Below are 24,983 nucleotides of genomic sequence, written 5' to 3' on the forward strand. Positions count from 1 at the left end.
TACCTGTTTCCTCCAGCATCTTCACAAGGTCCTTTGCTGTTGTTCTGGGATTGATTTGCACTTTTCGCACCAAAGTACGTTCATCTCTAGGAGACAGAACGCGTCTCCTTCCTGAGCGGTATGACGGCTGCGTGGTCCCATGGTGTTTATACTTGCGTACTATTGTTTTCTGGAATTTTCCAAGCTGTTTAAAGGCACAGTCAACTTAGTGTATGTAAACTTCTGACCCACTGGAATTGTGATACAGACAATTATAAGTGAAATAATCTGTCTGTAAACAATTGTTGGAAAAATTACTTTTGTCATGCACAAAGTAGATGTCCTAACCGACTTGCCAAAACGATACTTTGTTAACAAGAAATGTGTGGAGTGGTTGAAAAACGAGTTTTAATGACTCCAATCTAACTGTATGTAAACTTCCGACTTCAATTGTAGCTAAATGTCAACAAACAGTTGGCTGCTAATGATAGTAATAGTCAGTTCACCAATGACAACAAGGCATGTTGAATGAATGCTAGCCTAGTAGTCAGACCTAACTTGATGGATTAGGTCAGAGATGGAGATCTGAAACAAGCTCATATAGGCCTAGTTCAGTTGTTTCATATTCCAAATAGCTTACAGTAATCTAGACTACTACATTGCATCCAGTAATTGAATAATTCCGAATCTTCTCCCCAAACAAAATTAAAAAGCTAGTTTACATTTTCACTAGACTATTCACATAAAGACGCCTATTAATTAGAATAATCATTTCCCCAAAATGAAAGTGTCATTGAGACAATCAACATTTTATTTAGGATCAAACTTGCCTACATTGATTGATATCATTTAAGACTCTAGGTTTCAATAAATGGCAGTTACAGGTAAAAAAAAAAGCTAAATGCCACCTACAATCAACACCACCTTGTCAGAAAATCTTAGGGAGAGCCCTGGGCAATGTTCCCTCTAAGCTGCGCATGAGAACCTTTTCCCAGGGAGGTTACACTATCAATGTTTCCCTCTACTGTGGGAATTATGATCAAATCAGCATAATATTAGTCCCTTTTAATGCAACATACCGAAACAAATCTAACTATGCAAGATTTACCAGTAGTCTGATTTTGTTTTAGGCAGAGCGCATCGGAAGGAGGACTCCATGCAATGACAGGCACGAGCGGTGGAGAGTAGATGCGCGTGTGCATATTTGTTCATATTCTTTGCTAGTTAGTGAGTTATTAGCCCAATTATAGCATATTTCTGGTCAGCAATGGGGGAGTGATTGCTTCCTACAAGAGCACAAAACGTTTAGGCCTACATTTCTAGCCATTTTGAATAAGCGAAGAAGCCAATAGGCAGAGGGTAGCATACATTTTTGACTGATTCTCTGTCATAATAATGGTATGGGAATAATAATAATAATAATAATGTTGTATTGCATCAAACAACACAATACAACAGCATTTTCAGCCTCTGTCTGAAGGACAAGTGGCTAAAGGGGTTATATCAAGCCCTGCATAATGTTTTTAGAAGTCTACATTGAACACCACACATTGGCTTCTACTGTAGGCAGTATCATAGGTATAACAGCTATTTTATTAGCTATTTCCATGTTAAAATGTTATGGGATGTATTTTCAATTTTTTTAAATGGTAGGCCACTGTTAAAACTATAACTTAAAAGGTGTTCACAGTAAACAGTGTGCACAGTAAACGTGTGCTGGAAGTTGCACAGATTTTTCACAACGTTCAAGTTTTCACTCAGCAGACCTGAAATTTGCTCAGTGATGAAAACATTGAGGGAACATTGGCCCTGGGGTGTATTCATTTTGCCGATCTGTTGCAAAACGTTTCTTAAACATTAAACGGAAGCAAACAGAAAGAAACAGGGAGGGACTTTCCTGAATTTGTCCAATAGAAACTCTAGTTTTAACTGTTTGGACTAATGATTACGTCCCTGATTGTACATTTAAACATATTTCTAGTTAGCTACTGAAGAGCAGCCAATTGCCAAGTACCCACAACAGTCTATAGCCTACCATTCCTACTGAGGCAGTCTTTTGCCAACAGCATTATTAGGTAAAAAAAGGTGCATTTGTCTATGATTTGAGCAGTGTGGGTGTCGCACGCGTGCTGTCGTGGGGGCCGGGGGTTCCGCCACCGCACTGAAGTAGTACTCATAAAAATCTGCAGTGGGTCTATTTTGTCATTGTTCACTGGTCTCTCTAACACTCCACGATTGATGGTCTTTCCACTTTAAGGGCCAATCGGGAGTTCAAATAATAAGCGATCACCCCGCCACTTGTTTTGGTAAACAGCTGAGGGATGGGGCTTGAGAAATATAGGTATAACCACCGAGCTATAGATGCAAGGACTGACCATCCATGAGATCAAAATGATACTTTTAACCATGTTTTGAAGCTATACAGTTTGTTTACATTAACATTGGCGTAAAACAAGCTTATATTTTGGGTTTGGAGGGGTATACTACAAAGCAAGATCAATAACTTTTTACTTTTTAGAAAGATAAGCTTGAAATGGGCATAGTCTAATTGCCTCAACAATCCAAAACACAAATCTAAGTTTTTTCTTAATTAAGCAAAAAATCAATAGTTATTTCTGGTTGTTTATCCAAACAGGGAAGCATACCCCCTTCCCTGTTTGACTGCTAGGTTCTATGGGTATTATGACACCTGCACTGTGGGGCTCTATAGACCCCTTTCTGTGTTTGCAAACATTACTGCATTAAAAAAAACATTTTTAGTAATTTAGTAGATGCTCTTATCCAGAGCGACTTACAGTTAGTGAGTGCATACATTATTTTTAATTTTTTTCATACTGGCCCCCCGTGGGAATCGAACCCACAACCCTGGCGTTGCAAACGCCATGCTCTACCAACTGAGCTACATCCCTGCCGGCCATTCCCTCCCCTACCCTACCCTGGACGACGCTGGGCCAATTGTGCGCTGCCCTATGGGTCTCCCGGTCGCGGCTGGCTACGACAGAGCCTGGATTCAAACCAGGATCTCTAGTGGCCACTCGGAGGAGTGGCGAAGCATGCCATATTGGTTGCAGAACATGGGAGTTCTCATAAACCGCCAACAAAACAAGCCTCTATTTACATGTTGCTTATGAGTGCATTTGACACTACTTTTGGATTATAATTTGGATTTTAAGGCTTGTATGAATATCCTGCTTAATATAATATTTGTAATCGTCGCAAATCAACTGCATTATACTTAAAAAACACTTCCAACTTCAGCATTTTGGCTAGAGCTCTTATGTCAATGAGCGTTGGCATTCTAGCTATCAACTGCTGCATCCAAAATAAGTATTTTGCAAAGATCACAACCAAATATATTCTTAGCGACTGTTCAAGCAATAATCAAAACAACATTGTAAGCGTATGAAAAAAGTTTTTTTGTTTAGAAGTAATAACTGCAGAAATCTAGGCTATGTTGAATGGACGCAGATGGCGATGGGGGTCATTCTGCCTCCAAAAATCGTGTGCATTCCATGCCTGACGTCAGTGTGTCGTGTACTGAAAAGGGGCCTACATATCATTAATTTAACAGTCCAGAAATGGAGGAAGCATATCCAGATTGGCCCCTTTTTAGATCTCTGAGTTTTCTGTCATTCTTACTCCCCTGTCTGTCCCCATAGGCCTCTGCACTGGATGCCTTGTTGGATGACTCTGTGATGTTCGCCAAGAAACTGCGGGATATGGGCCAACCAGTGACCCTGAGGGTGGTGGAGGACCTACCACATGGCTTCCTCAGCCTATCGGGGCTTGCTAAGGAGACACAGGTGGCCTCAGACATCTGTGTAGAGCGAATCAGAGAGGTCTTCCAGCAGCAAATCCCACCTTCCTGTACTCACAAGCGACCAAAGTTGGAAAGGACCAATCATGGGGCTGGCCCATCAAATTGAGTGGCTGACCAGCTGCATAATAGAATGGAGGGGAAAGTATAGTTGTTAGGTTAGAGCTTGTAGTTAACTGGGGACTCATGCATTTAAAATGTATCAAAGGGTGAAGTGGGAAAAAAATAAGAAACTAAGGATGGAAGAAAAAGGGAGGACAGGCAACGTGAGGGGCTTTCCAGATTATTTTACTCAATGGCACTCCCTGTCTGGGGAAAAGGCAGTCCTCTAGTCTACTGACTGACTGCACAATACGATAATTCAAAGCACACTGGGGAAAAAGTATGACATGTAGTGTCCTTTTTAACAATGCAGAAACATAACACAGGGTATGTTAATAAAACAAATTTGACCAGCACTGAAAGAAATGCCTTGCCTGGTTGCTATTCTGTTTTTATGCTTTAACAAACCCCTTTGTCATTGAGTTGGCTAAAGCAGAAACAAAATGGCAACCGGCTACTAGGTAAAATGCTTCTTGTATTTAGAAATAGAAGTAATAATCTCTGAATAGACAGACTTGTTTAATTAGAAATATTGTGCCTTTAACTCCAAAGCTGTACTGTACAAACTAATCCCTTTATATTACCTTGCCTGTATCATCGGGTTGAACAACTAATAGGACCTAATGCATACATAGGTACTACAAATGTGTGTTTGGTTAATTATATAAGCTTGTTTGTTATGTATTTACAAGATAGAACTACAGTGTTGTATTGACAAGGTGATGTTGACCAGCAGTGTATGAGTGTGGAAGTGACTTGGTTGAACGTGGACCTAAGTTTTTGTTTGAGTTGAATTGCTTTATATTTGCTGGGTTACTGTTTTGGAATGATATCATGTTGCATTTAAGGGTAGATGTCAAATGTACTTACTACTTACAGAACACAAAAATTGTATTTAATCATTGTGGGGATTTGTTTTCTCATAGCTGGATGTGATGACTACCTTGGAAGGAATGCATTGATGATTAAGCATGAAGGGTTTGTACTGTACTGATATAAATTGTTTCACCTAACAAGCTGTGATTTAATGTGAGGAGATGTTTTAGGGAGTAGGGGGAGATAAGAACTTGTGTCTCAAAATACTAGACTACACTGCCTCTTTGTGATCTGTGAACCGTCCTTGAACGTAGGTACATAGAGTACAGTGGAACGGTGTCTATGGGTGCTGACTCTACAGGTTGTTATGATAACAACTTATGCCTGGCAACAGTGTGCAACAGTGGAGCGCCAAGGGTCTGGGACCAGCCTGAGCGCCAGCGATAGGTTGGGCAAGTCTAAACCACGCCCAACCTCTACCCTGATAGGCCCAGCAGAGAGCGGGAACTAAAACTGTCAGGGTATTTACGGAAGGATGTGTAATGAGGAAGTCAGTTCTCTGTCTGCCCTGCGTGGTATTTCAGTGAGCCCGTATACGAACCATCATTCTTATCATACATACATTTTGCATATAATAAATTTAGCTTGGATTGAATATCTCTTGATTTATGTTTTCTCTTATTCCAATATCAGATTTGAATTAGGCAATTTCTAACAATTGGTGACCTCCGACTGTGATCTGGTAGCGGAACTTCGCTGGAATTCATCCAGCCCATTGGACTTCGCTGTCGTTGAACGGTGTGTTTCACAAAGTGCCCGGGCTTCTAAAAACAGGTAAGCAGACACCTATTGTTATGTAACTAAAGTTCTGCACATTGGCTTTATCCAAATTAATTTTGTGAAGCACCTGTTTGATGTAAGTGAACTCTATTACGCTATAAATAACGATTATAGAATACTAATTCAATTTTATAAGATACCATGCAAATGTTTGATAATTCTGACGGTTAAACCCATGGGATAATAGGAGGCTGTGTGCCCCATAGTAGAAGGAGGCTGTGTGCCCCATAGTAGAAGGAGGCTGTGTGCCCCATAGTAGAAGGAGGCTGTGTGCCCCATAGTAGAAGGAGGCTGTGTGCCCCATAGTAGAAGGAGGCTGTGTGCCCCATAGTAGAAGGAGGCTGTGTGCCCCATAGTAGAAGGAGGCTGTGTGCCCCATAGTAGAGGAGGCTGTGTGCCCCATAGTAGAGGAGGCTGTGTGCCCCATAGTAGAGGAGGCTGTGTGCCCCATAGTAGAGGAGGCTGTGTGCCCAATAGAAGCGGCTGTGTGCCCATAGAGGGGGCTGTGTGCCCAATAGAAGCGGCTGTGTGCCCAATAGAAGCGGCTGTGTGCCCATAGAAGAGGCTGTGTGCCCAAATAGATTGTGTGTCGAGTGTAAGTGTGTCATTTATGACTGTGTGACATATTTGACTGTGTGATAGGATTATGACTGTGTATTGTGAGTGAGTGCGATAACTGTGTACTATTTTTGCTGTGTGATAACTGTATACTACGTTTAACTGTGTAATAACTGTACCATTTTTGGCTGTGAATACAAACAATATTTTAAAACAGTAAATAATGAGAATTACAATTAGGAAATAAAGTTTAAATTGTGCAAACATTAACAAAAGACACCCATAGGAGGTACTTTAAATAGATAGGCAGTGCGACGCTATGGCACATATCAGTTCAGACTAGATATGACTAGGTACATAGGAGGCACTTAAAATTCTTTAAGAAAGGGGTGACGCTATTGACACGTATCAGCAAAGGCTAGGTACGGCTAAGATCAGAGTGTTGTCGTATGCATGAGAGAGTGAATGATAAACCTGTATACCTTGATAGAAAACTAATTGGGAATTAAAGACGTCTGTGGCTGTCCAAACTGTATAATTTGTGAATAACTTGTGGTTGCTTAAACCGTATAACCCGTTAATAACAATTGGGAACATAAAGGTATAGTGATGAATGGCTAGTGTGACTGAACTGAAACGTTTGAGCTGATATGATTGAACTGTGGCGTTTGATGTTTGACATAGCGTAATACTGGTTTTGAATAGTTGTGTCGAAGCAATTCGGTTTATTATTTGATTTAATGTTTGATGTTTGACATAGCATAATACTGGTTTTAGGTGCTTGGGTTGAGGCTATTTGGTTTATTATTTGATTTAACGTTTGATGTTTGACCCTGCAAAATACTGGTTAAATAATTAGACCGAAATAATTTGGTTTATCGTTGAAATATAAATATGCACCGACTTTAACTAATTAGGTGGGAATAATTTGATTTAAATAAATAGACTAAAGTACAGTGGGGAAAAAAAGTATTTAGTCAGCCACCAATTGTGCAAGTTCTCCCACTTAAAAAGATGAGAGAGGCCTGTAATTCTCATCATAGGTACACGTCAATTATGACAGACAAAATTAGAAAAAAAATCCAGAAAATCACATTGTAGGATTTTTAATGAATTTATTTGCAAATTATGGTGGAAAATAAGTATTTGGTCACCTACAAACAAGCAAGATTTCTGGCTCTCACAGACCTGTAACTTCTTCTTTAAGAGGCTCCTCTGTCCTCCACTCGTTACCTGTATTAATGGCACCTGTTTGAACTTGTTATCAGTATAAAAGACACCTGTCCACAACCTCAAACAGTCACACTCCAAACTCCACTATGGCCAAGACCAAAGAGCTGTCAAAGGACACCAGAAACAAAATTGTAGACCTGCACCAGGCTGGGAAGACTGAATCTGCAATAGGTAAGCAGCTTGGTTTGAAGAAATCAACTGTGGGAGCAATTATTAGGAAATGGAAGACATACAAGACCACTGATAATCTCCCTCGATCTGGGGCTCCACGCAAGATCTCACCCCGTGGGGTCAAAATGATCACAAGAACGGTGAGCAAAAATCCCAGAACCACACGGGGAACCTAGTGAATGACCTGCAGAGAGCTGGGACCAAAGTAACAAAGCCTACCATCAGTAAAACACTACGCCGCCAGGGACTCAAATCCTGCAGTGCTAGACGTGTCCCCCTGCTTAAGCCAGTACATGTCCAGGCCCGTCTGAAGTTTGCTAGAGTGCATTTGGATGATCCAGAAGAGGATTGGGAGAATGTCATATGGTCAGATGAAACCAAAATAGAACTTTTTGGTAAAAACTCAACTCGTCGTGTTTGGAGGACAAAGAATGCTGAGTTGCATCCAAAGAACACCATACCTACTGTGAAGCATGGGGGTGGAAACATCATGCTTTGGGGGTGTTTTTCTGCAATGGGACCAGGACGACTGATCCGTGTAAAGGAAATAATGAATGGGGCCATGTATTGTGAGATTTTGAGTGAAAACCTCCTTCCATCAGCAAGGGCATTGAAGATGAAACGTGGCTGGGTCTTTCAGCATGACAATGATCCCAAACACACCGCCCGGGCAACGAAGGAGTGGCTTCGTAAGAAGCATTTCAAGGTCCTGGAGTGGCCTAGCCAGTCTCCAGATCTCAACCCCATAGAAAATCTTTGGAGGGAGTTGAAAGTCTGTGTTGCCCAGCGACAGCCCCAAAACATCACTGCTCTAGAGGAGATCTGCATGGAGGAATGGGCCAAAATACCAGCAACAGTGTGTGAAAACCTTGTGAAGACTTACAGAAAACGTTTGACATGTGTCATTGCCAACGAAGGGTATATAACAAAGTATTGAGAAACTTTTGTTAATGACCAAATACTTATTTTCCACCATAATTTGCAAATAAATTCATTAAAAATCCTACAATGTGATTTTCTGGATTTTTTTTCCTCATTTTGTCTGTCATAGTTGACATGTACCTATGATGAAAATTACAGGCCTCTCTCATCTTTTTAAGTGGGAGAACTTGCACAATTGGTAGCTGACTAAATACTTTTTTTCCCCACTGTACTTTAACTAACGGCAGAATATTGGAAACGCTAAAACGAAAAACAGACAAAGCCTGTTCCCACTGGACACAGAAGGGAGAGTTGCGAGGGGAGGGGCTGGAGACAGCGAGAGTGTGGCTTTTGAAGAGTCAGGAGAGAAAAGGGGGGTGATTTGTGTCGATTGGTAGTTGGCTGGGAACACCACGGGGCGATTGTTTGAGAGGTGCCTGTGGGTTTCTGACGATATATACACGTATGAACTTGCTCACCCGAACGTAGACGTACATCATGGGTGAGAAAGTAGAGAATATTCACATTTGCATTTTTGGTCATTTAGCAGACGCTCTTATCCAGAGCGACTTACAGGAGCAATTAGGGTTAAGTGCCTTGCTCAAGGGCACATCGACAGATTTTTCACCTAGTCGGCTCGGGGATTAGAACCAGCGACCTTTCGGTTACTGGCACAACGCTCTTACCCACTAAGCTACCTGCCGCCCTACATGAAAGGGGAGGTTAACTTGGCCCCAGACAATCGATCTGAGATCGACTTAAGTTTCAGTCATGGGATTTTATTTTTATTTTTGCTTTAACCCCTTAATTCCTTTTACATTCATTTTGGGTCTAAATCCGTCAAAGGGTTTTCCCATCGCCATCATGGGCCAAGTTCTCTGTCGTGTTTGAAAGTAAATTTTTTATTTTAATCATATGGATTTACTGTCACTAACCACGTTTCCATCCACATGCTAATAAAGTCATACCATATTTAAAAAATCACGACAGCTGTGATGCAAACAGGAAACTTCGGTACATTTTTCAAAATGCTGACAGATAATTGGTTCGTGTGTCGGTAAAATTCATTATGCGAGAAATGGCAGTGGAAACACCTTTATGCGCAATCATTTATATAATAACCATCATATTGAAGTAAACTGAGTCACACGATGATATGGTGTGTGGTCCTCCCACTACGGCTCGGGAATCCATGCAGTTTATTAGGCTACAGATTAAATAAATTATGAACTTCACAGAGTGGTGAAAGTGCACAGTGATCTTGATGCTCCTTTCCAATAAATATCGAGGGTCTTATTCTGGTGACGTGATGATCAGTGCTTGACTGTCATTTGACAAATACAAATATTCTTGCTCTTATCCATTATAATAATCTCATCATGTAGACTAGTCTACTTGCACAGTATCTGCGAGCTGTTGGCTAGAGCGCACATGCCAAGACCAGTGTAGGCACATTTGCTATTTAACACAACAGTGTTTGTGACAAGTGACAACTATCGGTAGAGTTAAATGCGATGGAAATACATTGAACTTTTAGATTTTTATTCAGTACATGAAAACTTAAGCAAAAAAGTACATTTTGTGTGTATACAGTGAGGGAAAAAAGTATTTGATCCCCTGCTGATTTTGTACGTTTGCCTAATGACAAAGAAATTATCAGTCTATAATTTTAATGGTAGGTTTATTTGAACAGTGAGAGACAGAATAACAACAACAAAATCCAGAAAAACAAATTTCAAAAATGTTATAAATTGATTTGCATTTTAATGAGGGAAATAAGTATTTGACCCCCTCTCAATCAGAAAGATTTCTGGCTCCCAGGTGTCTTTTATACAGGTAACGAGCTGAGATTAGGAGCACACTCTTAAAGGGAGTGCTCCTAATCTCAGTTTGTTACCTGTATAAAAGACACCTGTCCACAGAAGCAATCAATCAATCAGATTCCAAACTCTCCACCATGGCCAAGACCAAAGAGCTCTCCAAGGATGTCAGGGACAAGATTGTAGACCTACACAAGGCTGGAATGGGCTACAAAACCATCGCCAAGCAGCTTGGTGAGAAGGTGACAACAGTTGGTTCAATTATTCGCAAATGGAAGAAACACAAAAGAACTGTCAATCTCCCTCGGCCTGGGGCTCCATGCAAGATCTAACCTCGTGGAGTTGCAATGATCATGAGAACGGTGAGGAATCAGCCCAGAACTACACGAGAGGATCTTGTCAATGATCTCAAGGCAGCTGGGACCATAGTCACCAAGAAAACAATTGGCAACACACTACGCCGTGAAGGTCTGCAAAGAGGAGTGGAACAAAATCCCTCCTGAGATGTGTGCAAACCTGATGGCCAACTACAAGAAACGTCTGACCTCTGTGATTGCCAACAAGGGTTTTGCCACCAAGTACTAAGTCTTGTTTTGCAGAGGGGTCAAATACTTATTTCCCTCATTAAAATGCAAATCAATTCATAACATTTTTGACATGCGTTTTTCTGGATTTTTTGGTTGTTATTCTGTCTCTCACTGTTCAAATAAACCTACCATTAAAATTATAGACTGATCATGTCTTTGTCAGTGGTCAAACGTACAAAATCAGCAGGGGATCAAATACTTTTTTCCCTCACTGTATGTCATCACGCACTGATTTTAATCCGCAACAAGTCTGTTTTTTGGGAAGAAACCACTGGTGGGAAAATGTGCATATTTTCTTTATGTGGCTGGAAGGAAACCTAGCTACTGTCAACATTGACACAGCTAACCATTTAATGAATATTATGTATTTTGATCTGGACTGTAATAATAGGAAAAAAATCATTTAAAGACATGCTCCGGTACTTTGGCGACTAAGAAAGTATTTTTTAAACTACAGTGTTGTGCTGGATGTGTCAATGTGTAGTTCATACATGCATAATCTATGAGCAGAATTACTGTCTAACCTCAATTAGCGACAAAATCCCTATTTCTTGAAGCTGTGCCACGCCATTTTCCCTACATTTCCCCCAATGTGGGCGAGCCCCATAGCAATTTGAGTTCTAACCAATGAGCTTCATCCCCTCGCATTTGAGTGACTGCCCAGCAGAGGCGGCTGGTGGCACCTTCATTGGTCTCCTGAGTGGCGCAGTGGTCTAAGGCACTGCATCGCAGTGCTAACTGTGTCACTAGAGATCCTGGTTCGAATCCAGGCTCTGTCGCAGCCGGCCGCGACCGGGAGACTCATGGGCGGCGCACAATTGGCCCAGCGTCGTCCAGGGTAGGGGAGGGAATGGCCGGCAGGGATGTAGCTCAGTTGATAGCGCATGGCGTTTGCAACGCCAGGGTTGTGGGTTCAATTCCAGTATAAAAAAAATAATAAAAAATATGTAAGTCGCTCTGGATAAGAGCGTCTGCTAAATGACTAAAATGTAAAAATGTAATTGGGGAGGACGGGCTCATAGTAATGGCTTGAACGGAATCAATGGAATGCTATTGAACACAAACACTTTTTCATGTGTATGATATCATTCCATTCACTCCATTCCAGCCATTATTATGAGCCGTCCTTCCCTCAGCAGCCTCCTGTGCTGCCCAGTGTTATCCAATGAGGTTGCAGGGCGGGCCCAACGGCTCAGTGGACACAGCAAAGAGAGAGAGGGCGCGTTTGAGTGGTAAGGCTAAAGCAACCGAACAGACAAAAGTCGAGGAGTGAAGTCAGGGGAGGTGCAACTGTGACAGATGAAAGTCGGACACTAATGTCCACCAGGAATGTCCACCAGAGCTGTTGCCAGAGAATGTTATTGTAATTTCTCTACCATAAGCCGCCTCCAACGTCATTTTAGAGAATTTGGCAGTTCGTCCAACCGGCCTCACAACCGCAGACCACATGTATGGCATCGTGTGGGCAAGCAGTTTGCTGATGTCAACGTTGTGAACAGAGTGCCCAATGGTGGCGGTGGGGTTATGGTATGGGCATGCGTAAGCTACGGACAACGAACACAATTGCATTTTATCGATGCCAATTTGAATGCAGAGATACCATGCCATTCATCCGCCGCCATCACCTCATGTTTCAGCATGATAATGTACAGCCCCATGTCGCAAGGATCTGTACACATTCCTGGAAGTTGATAATCTCCCAGTTCTTCTATGGCCTGCATACTCACCAGACATGTCACCCATTGAGAATGTTTGGAATGCTCTGGATCGACATGTACGACAGCGTGTTCCAGTTCCCGCTAATATCTAGCAACTTCCCACAGCCATTGAAGAGGAGTGGGACAACATTCCACAATCAACAGCCTGATCAATTCTATGCGAAGGACGTGTCGTGTTGCATGAGACAAATGGTGGTCACACCAGATACTGACTGGTTTTCTGATCCACGCCCCTTCCCTTTTTTTAAAGGTATCTGTGAGCAACAGATGCATATCTGTATTCCCAGTCATGTGATTAGGGCCTAATTTATTTATTTCAATTAACTGATTTCCTTATATGAACTGTAACTCAGTAAAATCTTTGAAATTGTTGCATGTTGTGTTTATATTTTTGTTCAGTATATTTTTATATATATTTCCCTTATTATTTTCTCCTAACCCTACCATCCCTCCCCTAATTGTAGTAAACTAATGGACAACAATACTTAGGCTTCTACTTCCAGCATATATATACTACATACAATTTACCGACACCCCATCCAGTTTCTATTTGCCATATTTTTCAACTGTGGTGTGATGTTTCACAAAAGTTCTGAACCTTCCTATTGTCATAGTTTCTACAGATTGTAAATGTAAGATTTTTTTTGCTAAGAGTATTATTATATTATTGATCAATTGATTATGACTTTTCAAATCACCCAGCAGTGCTATTTGCAGAGTTAGCCCCAGGTAAATGTTGCAATTCTTCAGCCATTGCTGAACCTGCGACCAAAAACAAGCTACATATGGGCAGTACCAAAACAACTGATCTAATGATTCTGTCTCTAAGCAGCAAAATCTGCAGAGCTGGGATGGTTGTATCCCCCATATATACAGTATAACATTCTATTGGTTGCAAGAATTTTGTATAATAATTAGCAATTGAAAAACTCAAAGTTTTGAATCCGGCGTCGTTTTGTGTATCAGTTCATAAACCATGTGCCATGGAATACATCGAAAGTCTCTTTAACTTAAAAAATAATAATAATATCGAAATAAACATATCTCCAACCCCCATATCACACACTCACAAACTGAAATCCAACCTTGCAAAATGTTGTAAAAAAGACGTTGAAAAGACGACTATGCCCAACATCCAATCTATGTTCGGTTTTGGTTGAAAGTGAAAGTTGAAAATAATTATTTTTCAGGTTTTTGTTTCAACGACATGAAAACGACTTAATTTCAATGTACTTGCAGCCTATACACATGGACACAGTATCAAAAATTAAACACATTTAGTTATGTAAAACACAAAGTAATGGATATGGAGCGTCTATGGCCTCGGTTACACCTGGAACTTAAAAGTGACTTCTGTCACCTGATCACTCCAAGCTGCATTAGGTCTGGATGCACGAAAGTCACATTGTGCTCGCGTTAGGTTCAGATCTACCAGGATGGGCATTGTGTTTGAAATTTGACATAGTCTAAACGCAATCAGGCCACCGAAAATGCATACGCAATGTAAAGAGATGGGGTGAATGAGTGGGGAAGAGTACATTCTACACAAATTACTTTCATAATAACAATGAACAAATGTGTGTGCCTGAGAAATACATTTTCATACAGCCAAAAGGGGTGAGAAATTACATTAATATCAGTTGACAATTTGCACTAATGTAAATTAACATAGATGATGGAACATATTCTGTTTTGCTTACGTGATGAACCGCTAAGGGGATATAAATATTTACCATCTAAACCATGTGTGACCTCTCACCTCTCTGTCTGTAGAAATGTTCTTCCTAACCAGTCCCTTAACAGCTCTCAGACTGAGCTCCACCCTCACTGGGTCCTCAGAGGAGAGGAAGGCTGTGGAGGGATGGAAGGATGAATGGATCAATCATTCAACAAGTCAGTAAAATAAAGAGAGCGTTGATAAGCTTAACGGAGAAGTTTTATTTTTTACAACCAAATCTCTAAATTGCAAGGGTCCAGACTCCTTTTTTTGTGATTTCACATGTTTTTAAGAAACTTACCCCAAACAGCAAATCACTTCCTCATCCTCGTTGTTTTGTATGGGGGCCACGAAAAAACATGAACAAAGGCTCCATAAACACCCAAATATGTCCTTTTAGAAACGGCATAGCTCTCAGTATAGTGATGCAGGTCTTTAGATGTTCATGTACACATGAAATTGTGTCATTCTGAACTTTATCCGCAGTTCAGAATGTGACCATTGTCATCCGCAGTTCAGAATGACACAATTTCATGTGCTCATACTGAGGGAGAGAAAAACACAACACTGAACACACACCCTTCTCTGTGTCTGTCACGCCTACTCCCGCTCCGGCACTCGATGTCACAGGTCTACTAACAACCGGTCCTGGCTACCCACATTACGCACACCTGGCAACCATCATTGCGCACACGTGCTCCCCATCTTTACGCACACCTGGACTTCATCATCAACCTGATTACTTTCCCTTTATTTAGCCCTCAGTAGCCTCAGTCTTCAGGCAGTATTGGTTTTGTTTACATTCAGTACGCTACTCCTGTTTTGATTATCTTCATTGTTCTTATTATTAAACTCACCTTCTGCACCTGCTTCCTGACTCCCTGCGTATACATTAGTGTCCTACACAGGACTCACAACAAGGCAGCGATAGCCTACTGTAGGGGTGCACCTCAATAGTCTACAGTGGCTTCCTCTATCTCCTTTCTTTCATTTGCACTGATCTGAACAGCAGATAGGTGAAAGCATTATGGTATTTGTTTTCACCTATCCAGTACTTTCAGATCAGTATGAGCAGAAAACAGAAAATAGTGACAGTGAGCCACTTCAGCCATCTTTCTACTTTTCCCTTCCATATTTAGATTTTGAATGTTTCCCCAGTCTGGACGACCTGGAATGTGTCCATTTCCACAGATTACAAAACATTTATATTGTCACACAATCAAAACAATGATGGTATTAATTATATGTATTCTGCTTGTGTTCTGATCTGTTGTCAATGTTCACACACACACACAGACTGTGATGATGACAATGCTCAAGATAACCACACTTTAGGTGCCTTTTGGCAAACTCCAAGCGGGCTGTCATGTGCCTTTTACTGAGGAGTAGCTTCCGTCTGGTCACTCTACCATAAAGGACTGATTGGTGGAATACTGCAGAGATGGTTGTCCTTCTGGAAGGTTCTCCCATCTCCACAGAGGAACTCTAGAGCTCTGTCAAGGTGACCATCGGGTTCTTGGTCACCACCTTGACCAAGACCCTTCTCCCCCGATTGCTCAGTTTGGCCAGGCGGCCAGCTCTAGGAAGAGTCTTGGTGGTTTCAAACTTCTTCCATTTAAGAATGATGGAGGCCACTGTGTTCTTGGGGACCTTCAATGCTGCAGAAAGGTTTTTGTACCCTTCCCCAGATATGTGCCTCGACACAATCCTGTCTCGGAGCTCTATACGGACAATTCCTTCGACCTCATGGCTTGGTTTTTGCTTTGACATGCACTGTCAACTGTGGGACCTTATATAGACAGTTGTGTGCCTTTCCAAATCATGTCCAATCAATTGAATTTACCACAGGTGGACTCCAATCAAGTTGTAGAAACATCTCAAGGATGATCAATGGAAACAGGATGCACCTGAGCTCAATTTCGAGTCTCATAGCAAAGGGTCTGAATACTGGTATTTCTGTTTTTGTTTTTTTATACGTTTCCAAAAATTTATAGAAACCTGTTTTCGCCTTGTCATTATGGGGTATTGTGTGTAGATTGCTAATGATAAAAAATAAAAAATAATCCATTTTAGAATAAGGTTGTAATATAACAAAATGTGGAAAAAGTCAAGGGGTCTGAATACTTTCCGAAGGCTCTGTATGTGTGTGTACATTGTTCAATCAATAAGTGAGAGAGAGCCTCAAATATCACATTAATTTGTAAATCCACTGTAGCCCGCTATATATGAATCGCAGCAAAGTTGGTTCCTGTTTCAGTCATGTCTTTGGTCACGTTTGTGTGATTCAAACAAAAACACCCTAATGATTGCTTGACAATAGAGCCTTCCCCCAATGCAGGCGATGGCTGCAGGCTGAAGTTGGTGAAGAGCAACTGCAGAAACTTGTGGTTGACCATAGTCAAAACTTCATGACTTGACAAAAGTGATCCGCTCAAACGCGTCCAGAGAAAGAGCAATGATGTGGTGCACATATCTGCACATGTGACATAGTAAGCAATTTTCTGGGACCACTTTTGGCACCATGTGTTTGATGCCATTCCATTCGTGCCATTCTGGTCATTATTGTGAGCTGTCCTCCCCTCAGCAGCCTCCACTTGAATTAACATAGGTTGAAGCTTATCTGAACAGCTCAGTCTTCAGCTGTGCCTTAAACGAGGCCAGAGACTGCAGCACTGACAGTGACTGGAAGTGCGTTCCACAACCGAGGAGCCGCACAACGGAAAGGCCTGTCACCCATAATTTGTAGTCTGTTGTGGGGCTGCTGTAATGTAAGCTGTAATGTAATGTAGAGGCCAGTGGATACTGTCTGGAAAAATTATATTGCGGCTACCAGTGGTCCAGTAAAAGCTGACATTAAGCGAGGATGGGATTTGGTTAGTTTGTTACCTTTCTATTGATGTGTGATGATGTCATCAGCTGGTTAGGTTCAAAGGGCTGGGGGGTCTTGAGTAATTAGATGACAATGATTTGTTGAAAACAGAATGGTCCTTCCACATGGAATATATTTTTTTTTTAAAGGGCACCCCTTTTGATTAGAATGACACTTTACATATAGTTAATGTTTGCCCATAGAAATATCAGAATGTGAATATTGGACCTGAATGACCAATCAATCAGAAGATATACACTACCGGTCAAAAATTTTAGAACACCTACTCATTCAAGGGGTTTTCTTTATTTTTACTATTTTCTACATTGTAGAATAATAGTGAAGACATCAAAACTATGAAATAACACGTATGGAATCATGAAGTAACCAAAAAAGTGTTAAACAAATCAAAATATATTTTAGATTTAAGATTCTTCAAATAGCCACCCTTTGCCTTGATGACAGCTTTGCACACTCTTGGCATTCTCTCAACCAGCTTCACCTGGAATGCTTTTCCAACAGTCTTGAAGGAGTTCCCACATATGCTGAGCACTTATTGGCTACTTTTCCTTCACTCCGCGGTCCGACTCATCCCAAACCATCTCAATTTGGTTGAGGTCGGGTGATTGTGGAGGCCAGGTCATCTGATGCAGCACTCCATCACTCTCCTTCTTGGTAAAATAGCTCTTACATAGCCTGGAGGTGTGTTGGGTCATTGTCCTGTTGAAAAACAAATGATAGTCCCACTAAGCCCAAACCAGATGGGATGGTGTATCTCTGCAGAATGATGTGGTAGTGTCATCAGCAAAGCACCCCCACACCATAACACCTCCTCCTCCATCCTTTACAGTGGAAAATACACATGTGGAGATCATCCGTTCACCCACACCACGTCTCACAAAGACACGGCGGTTGGAACCAAAAATCTCAAATTTGTACTCCAGACCAAAGGACAAATTTCCACTGGTCTAATGTCCATTGCTCGTGTTTCTTGGCCCAAGCAAGTCTCTTCTCCCCCCTACCTTTTCACAACACAACTGATTGGCTCAAAGGCATTAAGAAGGAAAGAAATTCCACAAATTGACTTTTAAGAAGGCACACCTGTTAATTGAAATGCATTCCAGGTGACTACCTCATGAAGCTGGTTGAGAGAATGCCAAGAGTGTGCAAAGCTGTCATCAAGGCAAAGGGTGGCTATTTGAAGAATCTGAAATATAACATATATTTTGATTTGTTTAACACTTTTTTGGTTAGTACATGATTCCATATGTGTTATTTCATAGTTTTGATGTCTTCACTATTATTCTACAATGTAGAAAATAGTAAAAAATTTAGAAAAACCCTTGAATGAGTAGGTGTTCTAAAACATTTGACCGGTAGTGTATGTCCTCAAAATTGGCTAATTTAGCCTTTCATGGAATCCCCACGTTACCATTAGACATCCATATCTTGGTCATTGATTAAGACAAAGGGTTGTATTGATATCATTTGAAATCGATGTGCGACGGCGCTATCAACCAGCTGGTTAGATTCAAAGGGCTGTTGCTGTTTTGAGAGCTTGGGGGTCTTCAGTAAATTAGATGACTTGTTGAAAATGGAAAGTAGTTTAAAAAGGCCTTCATGGAAATTGAACAGAGCAGTAGGTCTAGAACTGTGCTGAAATAAGGTAGGCTATCAAAGAATTTGCACTGTTGGCAATAAAAACAAGGACATAACCTTTCTGTCATATCTATAGGAGGACGGTAAGTTTGATTTATTAACACTTATTTAGCTTTTACAGGTAGTCTATTGATTCTAAGTACTCTTGTCTTGACTAGGCACATTCACACAGTGGTGAAACTGTGTGTCCTTCAATTTTCTTCTCAAACTATTTCATGTAAGATTCTGTGAACATTTTGAATGCTGTCATTGTTAAAGTGATTTACCATTTTAGGAAATTAATGGTTTCAGTGACTTATTTTGTGTTATTTCATATTTTTAAATGGCCTATATAAAATACTTGATATGTATTTTAATGCCACGTAATGCTCTCAAATTTTACTGCATGTAAACACATTTTACTGCATGTGAACACACATGACAAGTCCTTGTCCTGAGGCAAGTGATAAACCAACTAGTCATATACCCACCACTTGTCCGCTTTGAAAAGCCAAGGAAGAAAATTCAATGCATCATGCCATTGTTATCTCATTCTTTTGCAAAGTTAGAAAAATTATTGTTTGCAGGAGGAAAAATCCTGGGCTAGTTGCATGTTTTAATCTTTGACCTTTGGTGCACACAACCACACCTGTGATTAAAAAGTTTAGTCAAAATACAAAAACAAAAAGAATCTCCTGCATTTCACATGTCAAAGCTAGGATATGGTATTGTCATATAGAAATAAAAGTGAAATCTTGTCTTTGGTTTAGTCTATATTTATGTACAGTGCCTTCAGAAAGTATTCACACCGCTTGACCTTTTCCACATTCCACTTCCACATTCCACATTTTGTTGTGTTTGTTTTAAAATGGATTACATTTTTGTCACTGGCCTACACACAATACCCCATAATGTCAAAGTGGAATAATGTTTTTTGTAATTTTTACAAATTAATTAAAAATGAAAAGCTGAAATGTCTTGAGTCAATAAGTATTCAACCCCTTTGTTATGGCAAGCCTAAATAAGTTCAGGAGTAAAATGTTGCTTTACAAGTCACATAATAAGTTGCATGGACTCACTCTGTGTGCAATAATAGTGTTTAACATTTTTAATGACTACCTCAACTCTGTACCTCACACATGCAATTATCTGTAAAGTCCCTCAGTCGAGCAATGAATTTTAAACACAGATTCAACCACAAAGACCAGAGAGGTTTTCCAATGCCTCACAAAGAAGGGCACCTATTTGTAGATTGGTAAACATAAAAAAAAAAAGCAGACACTGAATATCCCTTTGAGCATGGTGAAGTTATTAATTACACCTAGTCACTATAAAGATACAGGCGTCCTTCCGAACTCAGTTGCCGGAGAGGAAGGAAACCGTTTAGGGATTTAACCATGAGGACCATGGTGACTTTAGAACAGTTACAGTTTAATAGCTGTTATAAGAGAAAACTGAGGATGGATCAACAACATTGTAGTTACTCCACAATACTATCATAATTGACAGAGTGAAAAGAATGAAGCCTGTACAGAATAGAAATATTCAAAAACATGCATCTTGCACTAAAAAGTGCAAGATGGCAGAGGCTTCGAGAAGGACAGGTGAGCCCTCAGCTGTTACCTCAGTGGTCATTATCTGCTCTTCCCTGGTCTCTCTATTTTATTCTCTCTCTCTCTCTCTCTCTCTCTCTCTCTCTCTCTCTCTCTCTCTCTCTCTCTCTCTCTCTCTCTCTCTCTCTCTCTCTCTCACACACACACAGTCTTTCTTTTTTTTCTTCCTTCAGGACAGTGAAGAGCTGCTGGCCTTCTCTCGTACAAAAGCTCCCTCCATCTCCCTGTCTATAGTACCGTTTGGTGCCCAGAAGCACACTTCCTCGCCCTGGCTGCTGATCCACTTCCATGGAGGAGGCTTCGTGGCCCAGACCTCCAAATCCCATGAGGTTCGTAGGCCAGGGATAGTGGTGTGATGCCTGGAATTACTTTAGCTAATCACTAACCGTAGTCTCACAGTAATTACATTGAGTGGAGCTTGGTGCTCAGCCCGTACTCACCTTCCGGTACTCATTATACCTGTCTACTTTTGAGAATCTGTTAATATTTTCTTATCACACCTCTTCATCTCTCTCTCCATCTGTCCTGCTGCATTCTCACTCTATCTTCCAGAACTATCTGAAGAGCTGGTCCAAGGATCTAAATGTCCCCATCCTGTCTGTGGATTACTCCCTGGCTCCTGAGGCCCCCTTCCCCAGAGCCCTGGAGGAGTGCTTCTACGCCTACTGTTGGGCCCTCAAGGACTGCCATCTTCTGGGTCGGTGTCATTACTACTGTGTTAGAGCTTGCCTTCGAGCCAAAAAATAATGTTTCTTACCTTCTTATTGCAGTTGTTGCCCATTTAATAGGGTGTCGTTTTGGGAATTAAGAGAGTTCCACACCCTTGAAATCAAGTTAAAAACATTATGTATCTTTGATGCTTCTTCTCAATGTACAAGTTACAGTTGGCTCTCTTCTTCAATTGACTATTATTGTTATAATTCTAAAATATCCAAAGTATTAAAACAATTCATCACAAGTATAATCACCTCATCTCATACACTTCTCTAACACATAAAGTAAAGGAACAACTTGTTTACATCTCCAGCTCCATCTGACAGCTTGTAGAAATAGTAACTGGCAGGCTAACGGTAGCCAACGTTAGCTTTGATGCTAGCGGACTTTTTGATATTAATTACACATTTACACTTCGATTATCTAAGTGTTTCTTATTATGTGGATTTCGTCTCACTCACCTTTGAAATTATGTTAATAACAGTATTTATCTTCGGTGCTTCTCCTCAATGTACAAGTTACAGATGACTCTCTGTCTCTTCTTCAACAACTGACTAGGCTATTGCGAGAGAATCAACCAGTAAAATAAACACTGTGGCAAAAGCGAGTGACTGGCCCCTTCTGCTGGCTGAATCAAGCATAACACCCTTTCATAGATTAACATCGAGTCCACTATTTCTGATAACATCTCAGACCTGTACCAGACCAGCTGGTGGTACTGATTGCTCTGTCCTTCTGTCCCAGGCTCCACAGCTGAGCGTGTGTGTCTGGCTGGTGACAGTGCTGGAGGGAATCTCTGCATCACCATGTCCATGAGGGCCATTTCCAGCGGCGTCCCTGATGGTATCATGGCTGCCTACCCAGCTACCCTGCTCACCACTGATGCCTCGCCCTCCCGCCTGCTCACCTTCATGGACCCAATGCTGCCCTTAGGGGTGCTCTCCAAGTGCCTTAATGCCTACGCAGGTAAGGAAAGAAGCAAAATGGATGAGAGGGTATTAGTCAAAGCTCTTGTAAAAGAGAGTTAAGGGGCAAAGATTGCGTATTGATGTATATTGATGTGTGCAAAAAAGATGTGCATATAGGTCTTAAATAACTTAATTTCTTATCCTCCATTTTTTATTACCTCGTCTTCCTCTTTTCCACCCTCTCTCCAGGTGTAGACTCTCAGGTGGTACAGCCCACAAAGGGGACCAGCACGTTGTATGCTCTAGGTAGAGACACAGCCTTGCTGATCAATGACCTTACAAAGGGGCTATCCAGTTGGATCCAGTCCTTCCTGCCCACAGTGGGCCTAGGGTCACTGTCATTGTCACACCGGAAGTCCCTCGAAAACAAGGCCGACCAGAGATAAACCTCACCCTGTTCCTCCTCATTCAACGCCTCCTCAGGTCCTAGGGACTACCCAGAAGGCTTTGAGCCCCTGCACTCTGAGTGCCTGGCTGTGATCCAGAACTCCTCCTGTCCCATCGTCAATAACCCATTTGTGTCGCCCCTGCTTGCCCCTAACGACCTACTGAGAGGACTACCACCTGTACACTTAGCGGTGAGAGGGGGGAATGAGGTAGGGAATGAATGGATAAAGGGAGAGAGTGTGAGGGATGGGTGTGGTAGAGTCAATGGATTTTAGAGGTTGAGAAGGATGGAAAGATATCGCGAGCAAAGGAATAATCAATATTGCAGTGGGTCTGTATTTTTCTTCACCAGTTGCTTTAATATTCTACAACTCTGCTACTCCCCTGTCTGTCCCCACAGGTCTCTGCACTGGATGCCTTGTTGGATGACTCTGTGATGTTCGCCAAGAAACTGCGGGATGTGGGCCAACCAGTGACCCTGAGGGTGGTGGAAGACCTCCCACATGGCTTCCTCAGCCTATTGGGAATCTCTGAGGAGACACAAGTGGCCTCAGACATCTGCGTAGAGCGAATCAGACAGGTCTTCCAGCAGCAAACCCTGCCTTACTGTACTCGCAAGGCACCTAAGTTTGAAAGGACCAATCATGGGGCATGGAAAAAAATAGTTGTCCTCAGAGAAGTGGAGTGAAAGAACGGAGCAGGGGATTCGCATATAAAATTGATAAAAGGTTGAAGGGGGAAGGGGGAAAAAATAAGAAAATTAAGATGGAATAAAAACGATGGACCACAACAACACAGAGGCAGGCAACCAGATTATTTTACTCAATGGCACTCCCAGTCTGGGAAAAAGGCAGTCCTTTACGGTCCACTGACTGATTGCACAATATGATAATTCATGCAAAGCACACTGGGAAAATGTCTGAAATACACACAATGTAGTGTCTGGTCTAACAGTGCAGAAACATATCAGAGGGTAAGAGTTAAAGTAACTTTTCAGTGAAAATATCACTTTTAAAAGTTCATATTCTGTTAACTCATACCCCCCAAAAATTGTTGACCCGTCCTATTCTCGTATTTGTGGCCAAAGCATAAATTGGATAACAAAACACCCACCTTATAATTGCGTATCTCAAACAGACCATTACAAAAATGCTTGTGAAGGAAAACTATTTCACTCATATTGTAAATAATTATAGGTAATATTTCATAGAAATCTGGACAATTACTTTAATAAAATGCTATGCAATGCTTATTTTAAATGCATTGTATCCCCATATGTGTTGATGTATTGTGTTTTTAAATTGTCAAATGAATCAAAACAAATTCTTAACCAGCCATCAAAGAAATGCCTTGCCTCGTTGCTATTCTGTTCTTATGCGTTAACCAACGCCTTGTCATTAGTTGGCTAAAGCAGAAACAGAATGGTAACAGGCTATGTGAAATCCCTCTTGTATTTAGATATAGAAGTAGTAATCTCTGAATTGACAGAGACTAATCAGAAATATTGTGCCTTGAACTCGAAAGCAGTACTGTTACTGTACAAACTATAATCCCTTTAACTTGTCTGTATCTTCAGGTTCAACAAGTCTTTAGGACCTAATACTTACAGTGCCTTTCAGAAAGTATTCAGACCCCTTTACTTTTTCCACATTTTGTTACATTACAGCCTTATTCAAAAAATGTATTAACGTGTTTTTTCCCCCTCATCAATCTACACACAATACCCCATAATGACAAAGTAAAAACAGATTTTTATAAATTTTTGCTAATTTATTAAAAATAAAAACAGAAAAATAGTATTCAGACCCTTTACTCAGTACTTTGTTGAAGCACCTTTGGCAGCGATCACAGCATCGATTATTCTTGGGTATGACGCTACAAGCTTGGCACACCTGTATTTGGGGAGTTTCTCCCATTCTTCTCTGCAGATCCTCTCAAGCTCTGTCAGGTTGGATGGGGAGCGTTGCTGCACAGCTATTTACATGTCTCTCCAGAGATGTTCGATCGGCTTCAAGTCCGGGCTCTGGCTGGGCCACTCAAGGACATTCAGAGACTTGTCCCGAAGCCACTCCTGCGTTGTCTTGGCTGTGTGCTTAGGGTCATTGTCCTTTTAGAAGGTGAACCTTCGCCCCAGTCTGAGGTCCGGAGCGCTCTGGAGCAGGTTTTCATCAAGGATCTCTCTGTACTTGGCTCCGTTCATATTTGCCTCGATCCTGACTAGTCTCCCAGTCCCTGCCGCTGAAAAACATCCCCACGGCATGATGCTGCCACCACCATGCTTCCCCGTAGAGATGGTGCCAGGTTTCCTCCAGACGTGACACTTGGCATTCAGGTCAAAGAGTTCAATCTTGATTTCATCAGACCAGGACATCTTGTTTCTCATGGTCTGAGAGTCCTTTAGGTGCTTTTTGGCAAACTCCAAGTGGGCTGTCATGTGCCTTTTACTGAGGAGTGGCTTCCATCTGGCCATTCTACCATAAAGGCCTGCTTGGCGTAGTGCTGCAGAGATGGTTGT

The 24,983-nt window shown here is 41.4% G+C and overlaps 1 pseudogene; it reads left to right on the forward strand.

Moving 5' to 3' along the window:
* The window catches only part of LOC121572466, a 43,348-nt pseudogene extending 19,220 nt beyond the window's left edge, over window positions 1–24,128 (forward strand).
* The last annotated feature ends 855 nt before the right edge of the window (window positions 24,129–24,983 follow it).

The sequence above is a fragment of the Coregonus clupeaformis genome, chromosome 8, assembly GCF_020615455.1.
Source record: "Coregonus clupeaformis isolate EN_2021a chromosome 8, ASM2061545v1, whole genome shotgun sequence".
Lineage (NCBI taxonomy): Eukaryota > Metazoa > Chordata > Actinopteri > Salmoniformes > Salmonidae > Coregonus > Coregonus clupeaformis.